This window comes from Choloepus didactylus, chromosome 6, assembly GCF_015220235.1.
Source record: "Choloepus didactylus isolate mChoDid1 chromosome 6, mChoDid1.pri, whole genome shotgun sequence".
NCBI classification, from domain to species: domain Eukaryota; kingdom Metazoa; phylum Chordata; class Mammalia; order Pilosa; family Megalonychidae; genus Choloepus; species Choloepus didactylus.
In genome coordinates, this window is record NC_051312.1 from 119,327,163 (window position 1) to 119,344,827 (window position 17,665).

The 17,665-nt window shown below is 34.1% G+C and overlaps 1 protein-coding gene across 1 annotated transcript in view; it reads left to right on the top strand.

Moving 5' to 3' along the window:
- The window catches only part of DYNC2H1 (dynein cytoplasmic 2 heavy chain 1), a 419,160-nt gene that overhangs the window by 361,049 nt on the left and 40,446 nt on the right, over positions 1 to 17,665 (top strand). The window lies entirely within an intron of this gene.

The window sequence follows — 17,665 nt, forward strand, 5'->3', positions numbered from 1 at the left end:
ACTATGCAGGACTCCTCATTTTCACCACCACTTGGGTTTATGTATTTTTGTATTGTTTTATTTTCCTACCTTGGTTGCTTTAATATTTTTTTTTTCAGTTATAAAATGTACAAAAATGTCCATCTCTCTAAGGTAGCCTTTAATGTCTGGGAGGTGCTTTCCATCTATTTTTCAGATATCTGCTCGGTCCTTTGTTTTCATCTGTACTTTTCTTTATTTCACAGATACATATCCAGAGCAGCTTGTGAAGGTTGAGGAACAATGTAGCTGCCTAGTTGGGAAGGAAAGGAATGGGAACCTTGGTGGGCAGGGTAAAGTTGATACTATTTGTAAGAAACCATGGAAATGACAGCTTTTAATTTCTTATGAAAGAGTAATATTCAGACTGAAGTCTAACAGAAACAGCAGCTTGAGCTCAGTTCCAACCAGACTTTAAGATCCCAGGGCTTGCATTTTTGGGGTATAATGTCTGGGGAAATAGATCAAGCTACTGAGAATAACAGATATAATGATAATTCATTACTGACAAATAAGGTTAAGACTGACTAGAGTCAAGGATGGAATTTATTTATTCATTCTTTCAATCAAAAATATTTTAAGCAGCCTAATTGATGCTGTGCCCTGTATGAAGTACTGGGATACCATGATTAGTAAGTAGTATAGTTCCTGCCTTCACAGAGTTTACTTTTCTTGAATTCATCCATTCATTCATTTTAACAAATAGAGATTCCATAAATGTGATGAGTACTTTCCTGATACCAAGCACTATGCCAAGGTTGCTGAATGTAAAGTGGTAAACAAAATAGACATTCATCCTGTCCCCTAGGAACTATCCTTACAGTTTATCAGAAAAGATAGACAACTAAATAAGCAATAACAGAAGAGTGACAAAGGAAATACAGTACTATGGGACCAAATAGCAGAAGTACCACAACCTTGAATCCCCTAGTGCTATCCTCTGTTCCCTTATCCCCAAATTGTTCCTCTTGCAGTGGGCTGTATTAGGTCTGAACTAAGCTTGACTTGGGCACCATGTATTAGAGTGCCAAACTACCCCCTCTACCATCAGATGCTAATGTCAGTTTGCCTTCCTTCCAACCTCTCCTGTCTTAGAATGCTGGGAAGCAGATTTTTCCCTAGTAGAGATATCAGCCTCTTACTTTCCTCACTCTTATGTTTTGTTGAGGTTTTTATTCTTAAATGCGGCTTCCTGAATTTTGTTCTAAATTAATATTTAGGCGTACCTTTTCTAGCACCGCTGTCAAGGTGCTTGTTATCACCTTCACCACACACATTGTTTCTTTTGATTTTTATGTAGCATTTTACTTCTGTTGCCCATTTCAAGAACACTGATTCTTCATTAAAAAATCTGTGAGCCCCTAGGTTTTACTTTTTCCACTTAACTAACCCTGGCCTTTTTCACAGGAGTCAGATCAGCATTTCTAGATCTGGGGATATATCTCATTACTCCTTTCCTGGGTCTATCTAAATAGCTCTTCTTACCCCCTTACTTGTAAAATGTACTAGTTATCTAAAAGCTTTTATGTGAAGCTTCAGATCACTTTCTTTTCTTTCTATGCACCACTTTAAACCTATATTCAAAATTTTTCAATGATCCAACCAAGGAGAGAAAAAGAAAATGAAATTCCTAAGTATTGAGCATATATTGGATTCAGACATAATATGTGCTTTACATGCAACTAGTAATATTTATAATTTATGAGGTATGTATATTTCCAAATTGAAGATGAGGAAAATAAAACCAAAAAATCAGTAGTTAAATAGTTCATGAAAGTTGTATAGTAAATGACAGAACTCAAACTTAAGTATTCTTTCTGTAGTAACGTGCCAGAATATTTGTTCATTTGTTAACTTATGAGTAATATTTGAAAAAGTTAGTCACTCTTTCTTTCTTGAAATACTTTGATTAGTTGGGTTTCAGGTCACCACCTACTTTCTGTTTTCTTCTTACCTGTCTGCTGTACTTTTTTTCTCCTTGATGTCTTAATGGTGAATACCCCAGACATATCTCTGACCTCTTAGTCACTAAGTGACTCTGACTTAGGCTCTTAGTGGTCTCATCTAATCTCTTGGCTTTGAATACCAGTAAACTTTGATTACTCCCAAAATTATAGCTTCAGCTCAGTCCTCTCCCCAGAACTCTAGGCATGTGTATCTAAGTACATATTCTGTGTTTCCACTTGGATATTTAATAAATATCACGAACTTAACATATTCAACCCTGAGCTCCTGCTCTTCACCAAAATGCTTGTTCTATACACAGTCTTTCCTTTAAAAGTAAGTGAGAACTCCATCCTTCCTATAACTTAGGCCCAAGGTTTTGGACTCATTCTTGACTCCTTGCCTCTCATAATCTGCATGAAATCTACCAGAAAATCCTCTTGCCTCTACATTGAAAATATATTCAGAGACACCCCTTGCCACTTTCACTGCACCTACCTTGATTGAAGTCATTATTAATGTAGCAGACACCTAACTAGTCCTAGTTTCACCCTTATCCCATTCTGGCTGAATTCAACCCATCAGTCTCAAATGCTCTGTTTAAAGCACAGTCAGGTTATATCTTTCCATCTCATCCAGTGTTCCCAAGTTCTGACAACAGCCTACAAATCTGACCTCTTATTACCTCTCTGACTTCCTCATTACTGTTTTCTCATGTACTCTGTCTTCTTTTATTTTCACTTAAAATCCAAGATATTTGGAAGTCATTTTATGAAAATCACGGTGTTAATTCTTCATTCACTTTCTATTATTTTCTTCTACTTTGGAGGAGTCTGCATTATTTTGCATTTCCAGAAATAAAAATTATTTTCCTTACTCATTTAGTAACTTTCATAGTCCTTAGTACAAGTGTTTTACACATGGTCGGTACTCAATATGTTTATTCTTAGAAAAACTTGTATAAATGAAATGGAAAGAGTAGTCTGTGTTGTGATTTTAAAACTTCTAGCATCTCTTAATTTTAACATTCTGTACTCAGCTAGAAGAAATAACTTGTGGATGTTTTTTAGTCATCCATGTGTGTATGTATGTATGTATTCATTCATTCATTCATTCATTCATTGGATAGTTATTGAACCTCTGTTATGTACTAGCCACTGGTCTAAGTGCTTGAGATACAGAAGTGAAGAAAATACCCAATTCTTGCCATCAGGAATCTCCACATTTTAGTGGAGGAGCTAAATAATAAACAAATTAATATATTAATATTAAAGTTGCATCAAGAACACATTTTGGCCAAAATCTTGAGATTTAACATTAATATACAGCCAAAGCTGAAGATTATCACCATCATAGAACAAATTTAGAGTATATACCTGAAAATATACTGGATTTTACAGAAAATCCAGTAAAATACAGCTATTACTATAGTGGTAGTATTGCAAAATTTTAGTAGGCAAATTTTGTTATAAGAGCAGTAATTTCTCAGCACTGTCAGTTGATAATTTCTTCCTATGGTCAACTATTTTGCACAGTTAGAATACTAAACTCTAATCTTTTGTCAATGATGATCTGCAGTTTTATAGAAGCAATCCCACAAACTATGCTTGGAGAAGATAAATCCTGGTTCTAGAAATGTGACAATATAGCAACATAATTGGGTTTGAAGATAACAAAATCTTCTCTGAATTTCTGTCTGCATCTCAGCTTTCATCACATGCATACCAATTGCAGTAGCTTCCTGGAGTGGCTTAATAAGAGGATCTTTACAGCAGAAATCATGCTGAGAATACTTAAAACTTTCATGGCAAGTTTGGTTTCTCAAAGAATCAGTAGACTCTAGAACAAACTACTTTTCCTGCAATTAAACAGTGATTGTTACTAATATCTTCTATGTTGGTATCCTTACCTGCAAAATAGTCTGTCAGGGCTTTCTTTGGTTCAAACAGCCATTTTCACCCTTTAAAGACTGCTATTCCATCTTTTTTGAACATGGTTTGAAAGTACATAACAAAACAGTTACAAAATGTCTTATATGTCATACAGCTTTGTCTTTGGCTAAAGAAGAATAATAAAACTGGTTGACAGTTTTTTATGCTATGGTCAATAAGTCTGTCCCATCATTTGCCGTATTATTATTATTTCTGAACACACAATAGAAGGTTGTGAACAAAACCTTGTGCTTGTGATTACTAAATCAATCATAGCCTTCACCATATTTGTTCCGTTGTCAGTGATAATTGCAAGACTCTTTACTTACTGATTTCCCATTCTATAATACATCTTCAATCAGATTCACTTTGTTGTTAGCTCTCTGCAACAGGAAATCTCTTAGCAAGCAAAGTAAACAGTGATTGATTTCCTTGTTAATTTACCAAGTTGTCACACTTTAAAAGGACTTTTGGCTGCATATGCATGTCTAATTGATGCATATGATATTGAAGTAGACTATTCAGTAGATTATGTAATATATTACTAATAATACTTTTTGCATATTTTTGCATATTTAGGAATTTTTTTGCAATTTAGGAATATATTTTTCAGTATATTTTTCTAAAAAGGAGCTTGAATATAAGGTTCGTATCTTAGGCGAATCTCAAAACTCCTTTTACATCCTCTCCTGAAAATAATTAATAATCCATGTCAATCATTTTGTCAAGTTTTAAGAAGGCCAATCATGTTGATTGCTGTTGAAAAGCCAAATAGGTGAGATTTTGTATCTTTTAATAATTTCTCATTATTTTTAGTAGAGTTTTTGATTAATTACAGGTGGCAATGAGTTTGCAATTTTATCGCCTAAAAGGAGTTTAGCTATTTTGTATCGCAAGTTAAATATAAATCAGTATGCCTTAATAGATAATCAAGCCATGACACATATGAATAGAAGACCTCCTGCCTCCTTTCACTTAAAGGCAAAAGAAAGGCATGGCCAAAACTCTTCTTAGAAAAGTATTTGAAATCTACTCTAGGACAAAGATAAATGGGTGAATGAGATCCTTGAAAAGTTTTATTCAATGTAACTCGACCATACACACACACACACACACACACACACACACACACACACACACACACACACACACACACTTGCACTGTCATTTAAAGTTTGGGGACCTCTACCATATTTGATAATTTTGGTTCTAGAAGAATTAATCTTTTGTACTTCTCCTGAGACAAAATCAGTTGTTTATTGACTAAATCAATATTGAGCTATGTAATTTTTGTATTAAAAAATTTGCTTATTTTTCTATTTCTATACAAGGTCCCAAACCTTCATCTAAATAAAAAATGGTATCTGATCATTAAGAAAAGAACTGTAATATGGTAAATAGAATAAATCCCTGATTTTCTCCACATGAAAAATGAAGTACTATGTCAAAAGGCCATTTCTAATAATCCTGTTTCTCAGATGGTTCAGATTCTACATGAACTCTTGACAACCTCAGTCTGGGTTTAACCCACACAACTTAATTCATTTCCATCTTTGGAAAAGTCAGGAGAATGGTTGGTAAAAACAATCAAGTTTTATTGCTAAAAATTTTCTGCACAAGGTGGCAAAATAAAAACAGAATACAATACTATTGAATAGTATTACTTCTTTGCATGAAACATTAGGCCTAGAAACCCAGATGTATAGTTTTGTTTTGTTTTTTTAATTTAAAAAACTACTATACATTTAGGTGGACTCTTCAGTATTCTAATAGGTGGCTATATTAAGGATAGGGAAAGAGTAAAGATTCCCTTTTTTAAAGGTGAGGTGAAATATATTCTGTTTCCAACCAGACCAAGACCATGACTGTAAGTTAACAAAGTTAAACAAGCTAACAAAAATTGGTCCTCCTGAGACAGCTCTGGAGGATAAAATTTCCCCCAGGTTCTAAATACGGCTTGATTTTGTTTTTTTGTTTTTTTGTTTTTTTTGTTTTTTTTTGTTTTTTTTTGAGTCAGCTATACAATGTAAGGAGAAAGTGGTTAAGCTCTAAAAAATTAGAGCAATCAACTTAAATTGGAGAGATTAGAGGTCAAATAGCCAGACAGGGCACTTAGGTAATCTGTGGTTTTTTTTGTTTGTTTTTTGTTTGTTTGTTTTGTTTTTTAATTCAACTTTATTGAGATATAGTCATATACCATACAGTCATCCAAAGTGTACATTCAGTTGTTCACAGTAGCATCATATAATTGGGCATTCATCACCCCAATCTATTTTTTGAACATTTTCTTTGTAACAGAAAAAGTAAACATAAGAATAAAAAATAAAAGTAAAAAAGAACACCCAAATCACCCCCCCCACTCTATTTTTCACTTAATTTTTTTGTCCCCATTCTTCTACTCATCCATCCATACACTGGATAAAGGGAGTGCTATCCAAAAGGTTTTCACAATCACACTGTCACCCCTTGTAAGTTACATTGCTATACAATCATCTTCAAGAGTCAAGGCTACTGGGTTGCAGTTTGATAGTTTCAGGTATTTACTTCTAGCTATTCCAATGCATTAAAACCTAAAAAGGTTATCTATATAGTGCATAAGAATGCCCACCAGAGTGACTTCTGGACTCCATTTGGAATCTCTCAGCCATTGAAACTTTATTTTGTTTAATTTCACATCCCCCTTTTGGTCAAGAAGATGTTCTCAATCCCATGATGTCGGGTCCAGATTCATCCCCAGAAGTCATATCCCATGTTGCCAGGGAGATTTACACCCCTGGGAGTAACATAACACGTAGTGGGGAGAGCAGCGAGTTCACCTTCCAAGGTGGCTTAGTTAGAGAGAGAGGGCCACATCTGAGCAACAAAGAGGTACTCACGGAGAGACTCTTAGGCACAACTATAAGCAGGTTTAGCCTCTCCTTTGCAGTGACGAGCTTCATAAGGGCAAGTCCTGTAATAGAAGGTAATCTGTTTTTATGTTTCAATTCTCATTGCTAGGAATTGTTTTCATATTTCTTCATGATCAAATATAAAACAGTCCTCTTATTGTTATCATTAATGGAAATTGAAGACATCTGCTTGCCATCACCTTTGAAATATAAATTTTCATTAAAAGCTTTTATTAAAATTGCCTCTCTTCTTTGCAATATTTAGCCTTAATAGCTGTAGCCTTTGTCCAATCTTTCAGAATAGATTTCTCTTCTGACTCTAAGTTCCAGATGTCTTTCTTAAGTTGCAGGATCTAAACCAGAAATAGTGGCTTCCAGAATAATATAGAATAGAATAGAACATATAATGATTTTTTAAATAATTTAAAAAGCTTTAAAAGTTATATGCCTTGTTGAATACTGCCTATGGAGTTAAAAAGGGACTGACTGCCAACAGCATGGTACTGGCACAAAGATAGACATATAGCTCAATAGAATTGAATTGAGGATTCGGAGATAGACCCCCGATCTATGGCTGACTGATCTTTGATAAGGCCCCCAAAGTCACTGAACTGGGTCATAAAGGTCTTTTCAACAAATGGGGCTGGGAGAGTTGGATATCCATATCCAAAAGAATGAAAGAGGACCCCTACTTCACACCCTACACAAAAATTAACTCAAAATGGACCAAAGACCTCAATATAAAAGAAAGCACCATAAAACTCCTAGAAGATAATGTAGGGAAACATCTTCAAGACCTTGTATTAGGTGGCCACTTCCTAGACTTTACACCCAAAGCACAAGCAACAAAAGAAAAAATAGATAAATAGGAACTCCTCAAGCTTAGAAGTTTCTGTACCTCAAAGAAATTTCTCAAAAAAGTAAAGAGGCAGCCAACTCAATGGGAAAAAATTTTTGGAAACCATGTATCTGACAAAAGACTGATATCTTGCATGTATAAAGAAATCCTACAACTCAATGACGACGATAGTACAGACAGCCCAATTTTAAAATGGGCAAAAGATATGAAAAGACAGTTCTCTGAAGAGAAAATACAAATGGCCAAGAAACACATGAAAAAATGTTCAGCTTCACTAGCTATTAGAAAGATGCAAATTAAGACCACAATGAGATACCATCTCACACCGATTAGAATGGCTGCCATTAAACAAACAGGAAACTACAAATGCTGGAGGGGATGTGGAGAAATTGGAACCCTTATTCATTGTTGGTGGGACTGCATAATGGTTCAGCCACTCTGGAAGTCAGTCTGGCAGTTCCTTAGAAAACTAGATATAGAGATACCCTTCGATCCAGCGATTGCACTTCTGGGTATATACCTGGAAGATCGGAGAGCAGTGACACGAACAGATATCTGCATGCCAATGTTCATAGCAGCATTATTCACAATTGCCAAGAGATGGAAACAACCCAAATGTCCTTCAACAGATGAGTGGATAAATAAAATGTGGTATATACACACGATGGAATACTACACAGCAGTAAGAAGGAACGATGTTGTGAAACATATGACAACATGGATGAACCTTGAAGACATAATGCTGAGCGAAATAAGCCAGGCACAAAAAGAGAAATATGATATGCTACCACTAATGTGAACATTGAAAAATGTAAAACAAATGGTTTATAATGTAGAATGTAGGGGAACTAGCGATAGAGTGCAATTAAGGAAGGGGGAACAATAATCCAAGAAGAACAGATAAGCTATCATGGGTAAATTTAATGTTCTGGGAATGCCCAGGAATGACTATGGTCTGTTAATTTCTGATGGGTATAGTAGGACCAAGTTCACAGAAATGTTGCTATATTAGGTTACTTTCTTGGGGTAGAGTAAGAACACGTTGGAAGTAAAGTAGTTATCTTAGGTTAGTTGTCTTTTTCTTACTCCCTTGTTATGGTCTCTTTGAAATGTTCTTTTATTGTATGTTTTTTTTTGTTTTTTGTTTTTTGTTTTAATTTATTTTATTTTTCATACAGTTGATTTAGAAAAAGAAAAAAAGTTAAAAAAAAAAAAAAACAAGGAAAAAAATATGCAGAGCCCCCTTGAGGAGCTGGTGGAGAATGCAGGGGTATTGGCCTGCCCTACCTCGATGGTTGCTAACATGACCACAGACATAGGGGACTGGTGGTTTGATGGATTGAGCCCTCTACCACGGAATTTGCCCTTGGGAAGACGGTTGCTGCAGAGGAGAGGCTAGGCCTCCCTATGGTTGTGCCTAAGAGCCTCCTCCCAAATGCCTCTTTGTTGCTCAGATGGGGCCCTCTCTCTCTAGCTAAGCCAACTTGAAAGATGAAATCACTGCCCTCCCCCCTACGTGGGACCAGACACCCAGGGAAGTGAATCTCCCTGGCAACGTGGAATGTGACTCCGGGGAGGAATGTAGACCTGGCATCGTGGGATGGAGAACATCTTCTTGACCAAAAGGGGGATATGAAAGGAAACGAAATAAGCTTCAGTGGCAGAGAGATTCCAAAAGGAGCCGAGAGGTCACTCTGGTGGGCACTCTTATGCACAATATAGACAACCCTTTTTAGGTTCTAGAGAATTAGGGTAGCTGGTGGTGGATACCTGAAACTATCAAACTACAACCCAGAACCCATGAATCTTGAAGACAATTGTATAAAAATGTGGCTTATGAGGGGGGACAGTGGGATTGGGGGCCCATAGGGATCACACTCCTGTTTGTCTAGTTTGTGGATGGACGAGTGGAAAAGTGGGGGAAGGAAACAAACAAACAAACAAACAGACAAGGGCACCCAGTGTTCTTTTTTACTTTACTCTTTTTCACATTAATTATTATTCTGGTTACTTTTGTGTGTGTGGTAATGAGGGTGTCAGGGACTGATTTTGGTAATGAATCTACAACTATGTAATGCTACTGTGAACAATCAAATGTACGATTTGTTTTGTATGACTGCGTGGTATGTGAATATATCTCAATAAAATGAATAAAAAAAAAGGGACTGCCTGCCTTGACATAAATAGTATCAGTAAATTGCTTGACTTCTTATCTGTTCATTTCTTAAATGATGCCAAAATTCATTTAACTACCTCAACTTTACATTCATAATCCTATTAATGGGCTAAAATTTATATTTGTGGTTGTCTTTCAGACTTTAAAATGTCTTCTTCATATTACATTATTTTAATGCATGTATCAATTATATTTGACTTAACTATTCAGGAAGGCTCAACAATGCTACCTCGTTATCAAAAGAATACTGTTTTTGTCCAGTTTTTCCCCCTAAATTGACCCATTGTTTAAAGAATGAGGATATGAATTGCCTACATCCAACCACATAATCACCAACCCAGGAGTTTTGAGTCATAAACCAAGCCACCACTTGATTTTATGTTTATCAAATGTTCCCTACATATGTGGTAATTATTATATTTAGGAATCATTCATGGTCATTGCTATTATATATGAATACAATATTGTTCAAAAATAATAATCTTAAAGAATATAAACAAGGCATGATTGGGGTAAGAAATCATTTTTTATTTTTCTTTGTTCTTTCATTAAAAAAAAATATTTACTTTTAAATTCCATCTAAAAACAAATCGAAGCCATAATTTTACTCATTGAATTATTCTGTTTTGCTTAGCCCAAAACTATGAAATTTTTCCCAACAAGATATGGCAATTTAGAAGCTTATTTTTTTTCCTAGGTAATATCAAAGTAAATCCTTAGATAGCATTTTTACAAATTGAAAAATATTTTCAGAGTTACCAGTTAAAAAGCAAATATTGTCAGATTAGATAAAAAAGCAGGGCCCGACTCTGATTGCCTATAAGACATACCCTTTAAATGTAAAACACAAATAGTTAAAAGTAGAAAGAGAAAAAGATACACCATGCTAACACTAGCAAAAAAAAAAAAGCTTGCATAGTTATATTAATATAGATAAAATAGGTGTCAGAACAAAGAATATAACCAGGGATAAAGAAAGTTATTTTTTAATAATAAAGGGATTAAGCCGTCCAAAGGATACAACACCACTGTATTTTTCTGTGTCTAATAACAGGGCATCAAAAAAATTAAGCAAAAACTGATAGAACTATAAGGAGAAAGATAAATCCATAATTAAAGCTGGGAGATTTCAACACACCCCTCTTAGTAATTGACAGAGAAAATAAATAGAAAATCAACAGAGATAGAGAATACTTAACACTGTCAACCAGCTTACATTTATTGGGCACTCCATCTAACAATAGCAGCATACACATTCTTTTCAAGGGCACACAGAACATTTACCAAAGTGTATCTTATTCTGGGCCATAAAACTAGTCTCATTAAATTAAAAAAGATTCAAACTACACAAAGTATGTTTCTAACCACAATAGGATAAAGTCAGAAACCAATAAGAAAAATTTTTGAAAAACTTCCAAATATTTAGGAATTAAATACATACTTATAAAATAATTCTTAGGACAAAGAAGATATTAAAAAGGACATTGGAAATTAGCTGAATAAAATCAAAATGTAACACATCAAAATTTGGAAGATGCTGTGAAGACTTAAAGCCAATATAACTGTGTAGCAGAACATTAATGGGCAGAATCGAAGCTACAGTGTATTCAGCACTCACATTTTTGAGTCAGTTCTCTAAAGTTGATAGGCAAAGTAATCCTATGATAGGAGTACATGAGGCAAGAAATTATTTTTTTAAGTATCACCCAGTCTAAAAATGAGTAGAGCTCCAGGAAGCCAGTCCAATTCAATCTTTCTCTCTCAAACTCTGAATTTTATGTGTCAATCTCAGAAGCCCCTGACTAAACTTACCAAAAAAGCATTTAATTTCTTTTATTTTCCCCCATGATTAATAATGTGGTAGGTAAACTTAATGCATAATAATTTGAATAATGATCATATAAGCCCAGGTTGGGATTCAGGAAAAATTTAGATTCAAGGAATGGCAAATATCTAGTAGCGCATTCACTATTACTTGAAGTTGATGCAACATACTGTGGCAAGAAATATTTTCTTTGTTCTTTTGAGATTGTAATTGCAATTTAATTATTGTTAATTCACTTTGCTCATGAGCTGCAGTTTATTACCTTTGATTCATCCAAGGAACTGAGAAACTCATTATGCACAGGGCTATTAACATGTTAATAACCTTTAATGTTTTCTTTATTCCAGTCAAAACAAGGACTAGAGATACTTATTTTTAGTCTAGATAAATTAGATTTTAGTTCTGGATAAATTTATTCCCAGATCATAAGCCCCTAAATTTATACTAAATAATTTGAGAAAAAAGATGGAGTATAAAAACTTGCGTATCATGAAGAAGGCCTAAATTACTTGTTAGTTGCCTTAAACACTTTTTTTCCACAGAATGCAGTGCATTAAAATAAAATGGTATCAGTTTATTAACGCATTGCATTTTATACAGTGTGTTCTTACATGTGAATGAAGATAGTCATTAATAGGCTGTAGCCCAGACCCAGCTGAAATTATGTATATATATAGATATGTTGATGTATTTTCTTGCATTATTTTTCTGTGTTTAAATAATGTTTTTACATAAGTAGATTCATACTATGTATAAATTTTTGCATTCTGATCAATAGCATTAAGTCATGAGCATTTTCATGAACATTAGGTCATGAACAGTTTCATTAAATATTCCTCAAATACCTGTTTATATTGGCTGTATAATTTTTCATTGCATTGAAGAAAATACATACATGTATATTTTAATTAGCTAATTGCTAGTTTATGTTTATGTTTTTAATTAATATTTATTAGGTTTTTAATTTCTTAATATTATAAATAATTTTAAATGAACAAGCTACATATGGTGATATTTGTCTGACTCTCTTGATTGTTTCCTCAGTTTAGATTCTGAGAAAAGGAATTACTGAGTAAAAAAGTTTGAATATTTTTTAACTGTTGGCGTATTTTTTCAAGTAGCTCTGGAGCAATATTGTACCAATATACACTCCCACCAAAATTTTGTCCATTCCCCTTACCAACATTTGAGCATTATGATTTCTCCGTCTGCTAATATCATGGGCACCAAATATGTCTCAGTTTTTAAATTTACCTTCTTAAGAACTCTTGGGGATGATCATATTTTCATATTTCAATAAACATGTAAACAATTTGCCATAGTGTTAAAGTTATTAGTCCATTTTTGTATTTGTGAAAAACCTTTTCCCTGTTTGGTTTTATTGCCCTTTATTTTATTTACACTATTTTTGTATATAGAATATTTTTTATGTAATCTAACATATATTTCTTTTGTTTTGTTTTCAAAGGAAAACCACAATTCTCTGATCGAATAGTCTCCCTTCTTTTCCCCTGTTCTTAAAATGATCTTTCTTTTCTTTTCTTTCTTTCTTTTTCTCTTTCTTTCTTTCTTTCTTTCCTTTCTTTCTTCCTTCCTTCCCTCCTTTCTTTCTTTCTTTTTCTTTCTTTTTTCTTTTGCTATAATTCAATGAATGTCATTCTACTCTGAATGCTAAGTAGTGTATTTAGCTCAGGTTAGAATGTGAATTGAGGATTTAACCTTTTTTTTTCTCCCTACATTTAACTGTTTTTCCTTGGCAGGAAATTTTATTCTCTGTGGGGTATAACTGATATATTTGGATTTACTCCTATCATGTGATTTAATGGTCTGCTTTTATGCTTTTTGTCTTTTTGGGTTTTTTCAAAAAGTGCATTTGATTTTTTTACAGTATTAGATTTAATTCTGTGTGTAACCAATTTCATTGTTCATAGCCTATGGCTTCTTCTTCCTTCTGCATTCTTAAAATGTTAGTCTTGATTAATTTGTTAAAGAGTTGGAGACCCTTTCAGGGTAATGTTTTCAGAAATAGATGCAGAAGTGGCTTGATTTATTCTTCTAATTTATATAAAAATGTTAAATCTGTTATATTCACAAATGAATGGTAACTTAAGTAGATGTAAAATTCTTGAGGAAACAGCTATTTTCCTTCAAAATTATATACATATTGGTTCATCATATTGTAGCATTTAGTTTGCAGAGAAGTATGAAGTCAGACAGATCCGTTGTAGATAGCCTGCTTTTGCTGTCTTGATAATAAAAGGACACTTATCCCTTTTATTTGAAATTTGAAAATATGATTAAAAGGGGAAATAGAAATACAGTTAGAAAAAGTATAGGATTGATTTTACCAGGAAGATGGTTAGCTCTTTTAAGAATCTGTAGATGTAGGGTTGTCCCACTGCCCCTCCCTGCCTTCTTAAACAATTATTTGACCCTCTCGCGAATTACTTCTTGTTCCAGTTGTTCTGATCTCTTTCTTATATTCTTGAGAGCATTCTATTCACCATATCTGCCATTTTTATTATCAGTTTCATCTTCCTTTTTCTTCTGCATTTGGGGGATTTCTGTGTTTGAACTTTATTTCACTGCTTTGAGATTTTACAGTGCCATTTATTCTCTCTACTATTTCCAATGTGAATTTTCATTTTTCTATTGCTATTTTAATTTCATTGCAATTCCTTCTTTACTAATTCAGGTTACTTTCATCCTAAGTTTGGTTTTTTAAACTCATCAAATTATCTTTCCACTTACTTAGTCTTTTCTTTCCTCAGATGCTTGTTTCTGTCCTTAGAGGTTATTATATCTTATCCTTCCCACTGTGAATGGAAAACAGTTTTAACTTTTTCTAAATTTTAGTTTCTGTAGAAAATCACTTTCAGTATTATGTTCTTTTGTGGCTTCGATTTCACATTTAAGAAGTCTTTTTTTTACCCTGAATGCAACATATTCCCTAACATTTTCATTTAAAAAATTTAATATTTTACTTTCATCACTTATATCTTTCATTCTACTGGAATTTTTTGCTGATGTTCTAGATTGGCAATCTGAATGTAATATTTTATCCATTTGAAATAAGCAATTATTCAAATATCATGTAGCAAGTAATCTATTTCCATGGGTTTTCAGTTACGCTTAAGCCATTTATCAAGTATAGATTTCATTTCTGGATATATAACTCTGACTGGGGCCTGCTGCTGTCTCAGGCTTACAACTTCCTAAACCACTGCCCAGAGAGAAATAGACAGGATATTATTTCAGGTGTATTTCATAAATTGGGAAAGCCTTGCCCTAATTCCTGCTGCCAGGCAGTGAGCCTCACTCTAGTCCCAGCATCTAACAGGGGTGGAATTCACATGAGAGGTGTTTCCGTTTTCTTGGTGCTAAAATATTTTCAAATAAAATATGGCAGTATTTTTAAACTGTGACATATAACCTGCGGAAAAATAATTTTATTTTAATTCATTTGAGCACATGTACATTCGTTCCTGGCAACATTTTTCCGAGAGTTATTTGAATTCAAAATTAATTTTAAGGCATTAATAAAATAATTGTATAATTTGAAATATTTCTGTATTAAATGATTATTTTAAAATAGATGGTGTAAAATAACAGAAATGAATATTATTTACAATTAAAAAAGGATCTTGCAAACGCAATTTGTGGACTAAATTTATCTAATGAAAATAAAAGGCGGATAATTAAATTGTTTGATTAGGGAGTAAACAAAATGTCCCTAGCTTAATTTAGAATTATTCAATCACAAATAGATAACTTTATGAAGTATTATTATTGTAAAGCATAATATCTTAGAAGAAATAATGATACCCTGTTAAGGAGATCTCTTTTAAAAGTCTTTTCTACTTATGAAATCAGCATATTATCTATTGATAGAAACGACATAGGAGCATTTTTGCTACAGGATATTAGTATTAGCCAAATGCATTATGATGTGAATGGTAATGTAATAGCTTTGGAGATTTTAATTTCTCCTATTCTAGACTGGGCTAACAGATGTAAATGCTTGGGTAAATAATAGGGTGTTACAGTACATCACATCCTTTTTACACAGCAGTGAACAAATACCATATTTTCTAAACTATTGATAAAAATGACTGGATAGGTGATAATTCTGTAAATTTTTTTTTATTAAATTCAGTTTTATTGAAATACATTCACACACCATACAATCATCCATGATATACAATCCACTGTCCACAGTATGATAACATAGTTATGCGTTCATCACCACAGTCTAACTCTGAACATTTTCCTTACATCAGAAAGAACCAGAACAAGAATAAAAAATAAAAGTGAAAAAAAACACCCAAATCATCCCCCCATCCCACCCCATTTGTCCTTTAGTTTTTATCCCCATTCCTCCACTCATCCATACACTAGATAAAGGGGGTGTGATCCACAAGGTCTTCACAATCACACTGTCACCCCTTGTAATCTACATTATTATATAATTGTCTTCAGGAGTCCAGACTGCTGGGTTGGAGTTTGGTAGTTTCAGGTATTTACTTCTAGCTATTCCAATACATTAAAGCCTAAGAGGTGTTATCTATATAGTGCATAAGAACGTCCACCAGAGTGACCTCTCGACTCCATTTGGAATCTCTCAGCCACTGAAACTATTTCGTCTCATTTTGCATCCACCTTTTGGTCAAGAAGATACTCTCAGTCCCACGATGCCGGGTCCACATTCATCCCCGGGAGTCATACTCTGCGTTGCCAGGGAGATTTACAACCCTGGGAGTTGGGTCCCACGTAGAGGGGAGGGCAGCGAGTTCACCTGTCGAGATGGCTCAGTTAGAGAGAGAGAGGGCCACATCTGAGCAACAAAGAGGTACTCACGGGGAGACTCTTAGGCACCATTACATACAACTTTAGACTCTCCTTTGTGGTAATGAGCTTCATAAGGGCAAGTCCCATGCTTGAGGGCTCAGCACATCAAACTGCCAGTCCCAATGTTTGTGACAACATACACTAGGGGATCAGCATCTCAGAGTTTAGAGATAGGCCTTACAATTCAGGGATAGAGTTAACTGCTGTAAGAGCTTACAATCTAGGGACTATTAGAATTATTGTGTCCACGTTAGGCTATGTTCTAAGATTCAATTCTGAGTTTACATATTGTAGTTAGTCCATATTAGTGAGGCATCATCCCTCTCACCATGTTTTCTCCAACACTTTTACTCCTATATATATATTTTCCTACAATTTTATAGAGTTATATTCACATACCATACATTTATCCACAGTATACAATCAGTTGTTCATGGTATCATCATAAAGTTGTACATTTATCACCACAATCAGCATTTGAACATACTGATTACTACAAGAAAAATTGTTGTTTTTTTTTTTAGCAATAAGAAAAAATGATATAAAGAAAAATAACATGTCATACAATACAATATACTACTAAGGACAGCAAATAACACCACTACCAAGAATCCCATATTACTCCCCTATATCCCCTTCTCATATACATTTAGCATTGGCATATTGCTTTTGTTACATTTAATAGAGGTATATTACAATGTTACTGTTGACCATAGACTCCAGTTTGCTTTGATTATGTTTTTTCCTGAATACCATCCCTTTTTCAAATTTCTACATGGTTGACATTCATTTGCTTTCCCACATGCAAAAACATTTTTATATTTGTATATTTAGTAACAGTCATTGGCCACTCCAGTTTTTGCCACGTTATACAGTCCCAGTCTTTATCATCTATCTTTACCTCTGGTGTCATACATTCTCCTATCCCACCTCTTTCAGCTTTACTCACAGACATCTTTGTTCAGTGTACTTACAATACTGTGCTACCATCACACAGTATTATGCTGTCTATTTCTGGATCTATGCAATCAATCCTAAACATTCTGTAGTCCTTCAGCATCAAATGACTGATCTCTGCCCTCTTTCTATCTCCTGGTCGCCTGTGTTGTCAGGTTTTAACTCCCAAAGTTTGTTCATTAATATCTGTTCATATTAGTGAGACCATCTGTAAATTTT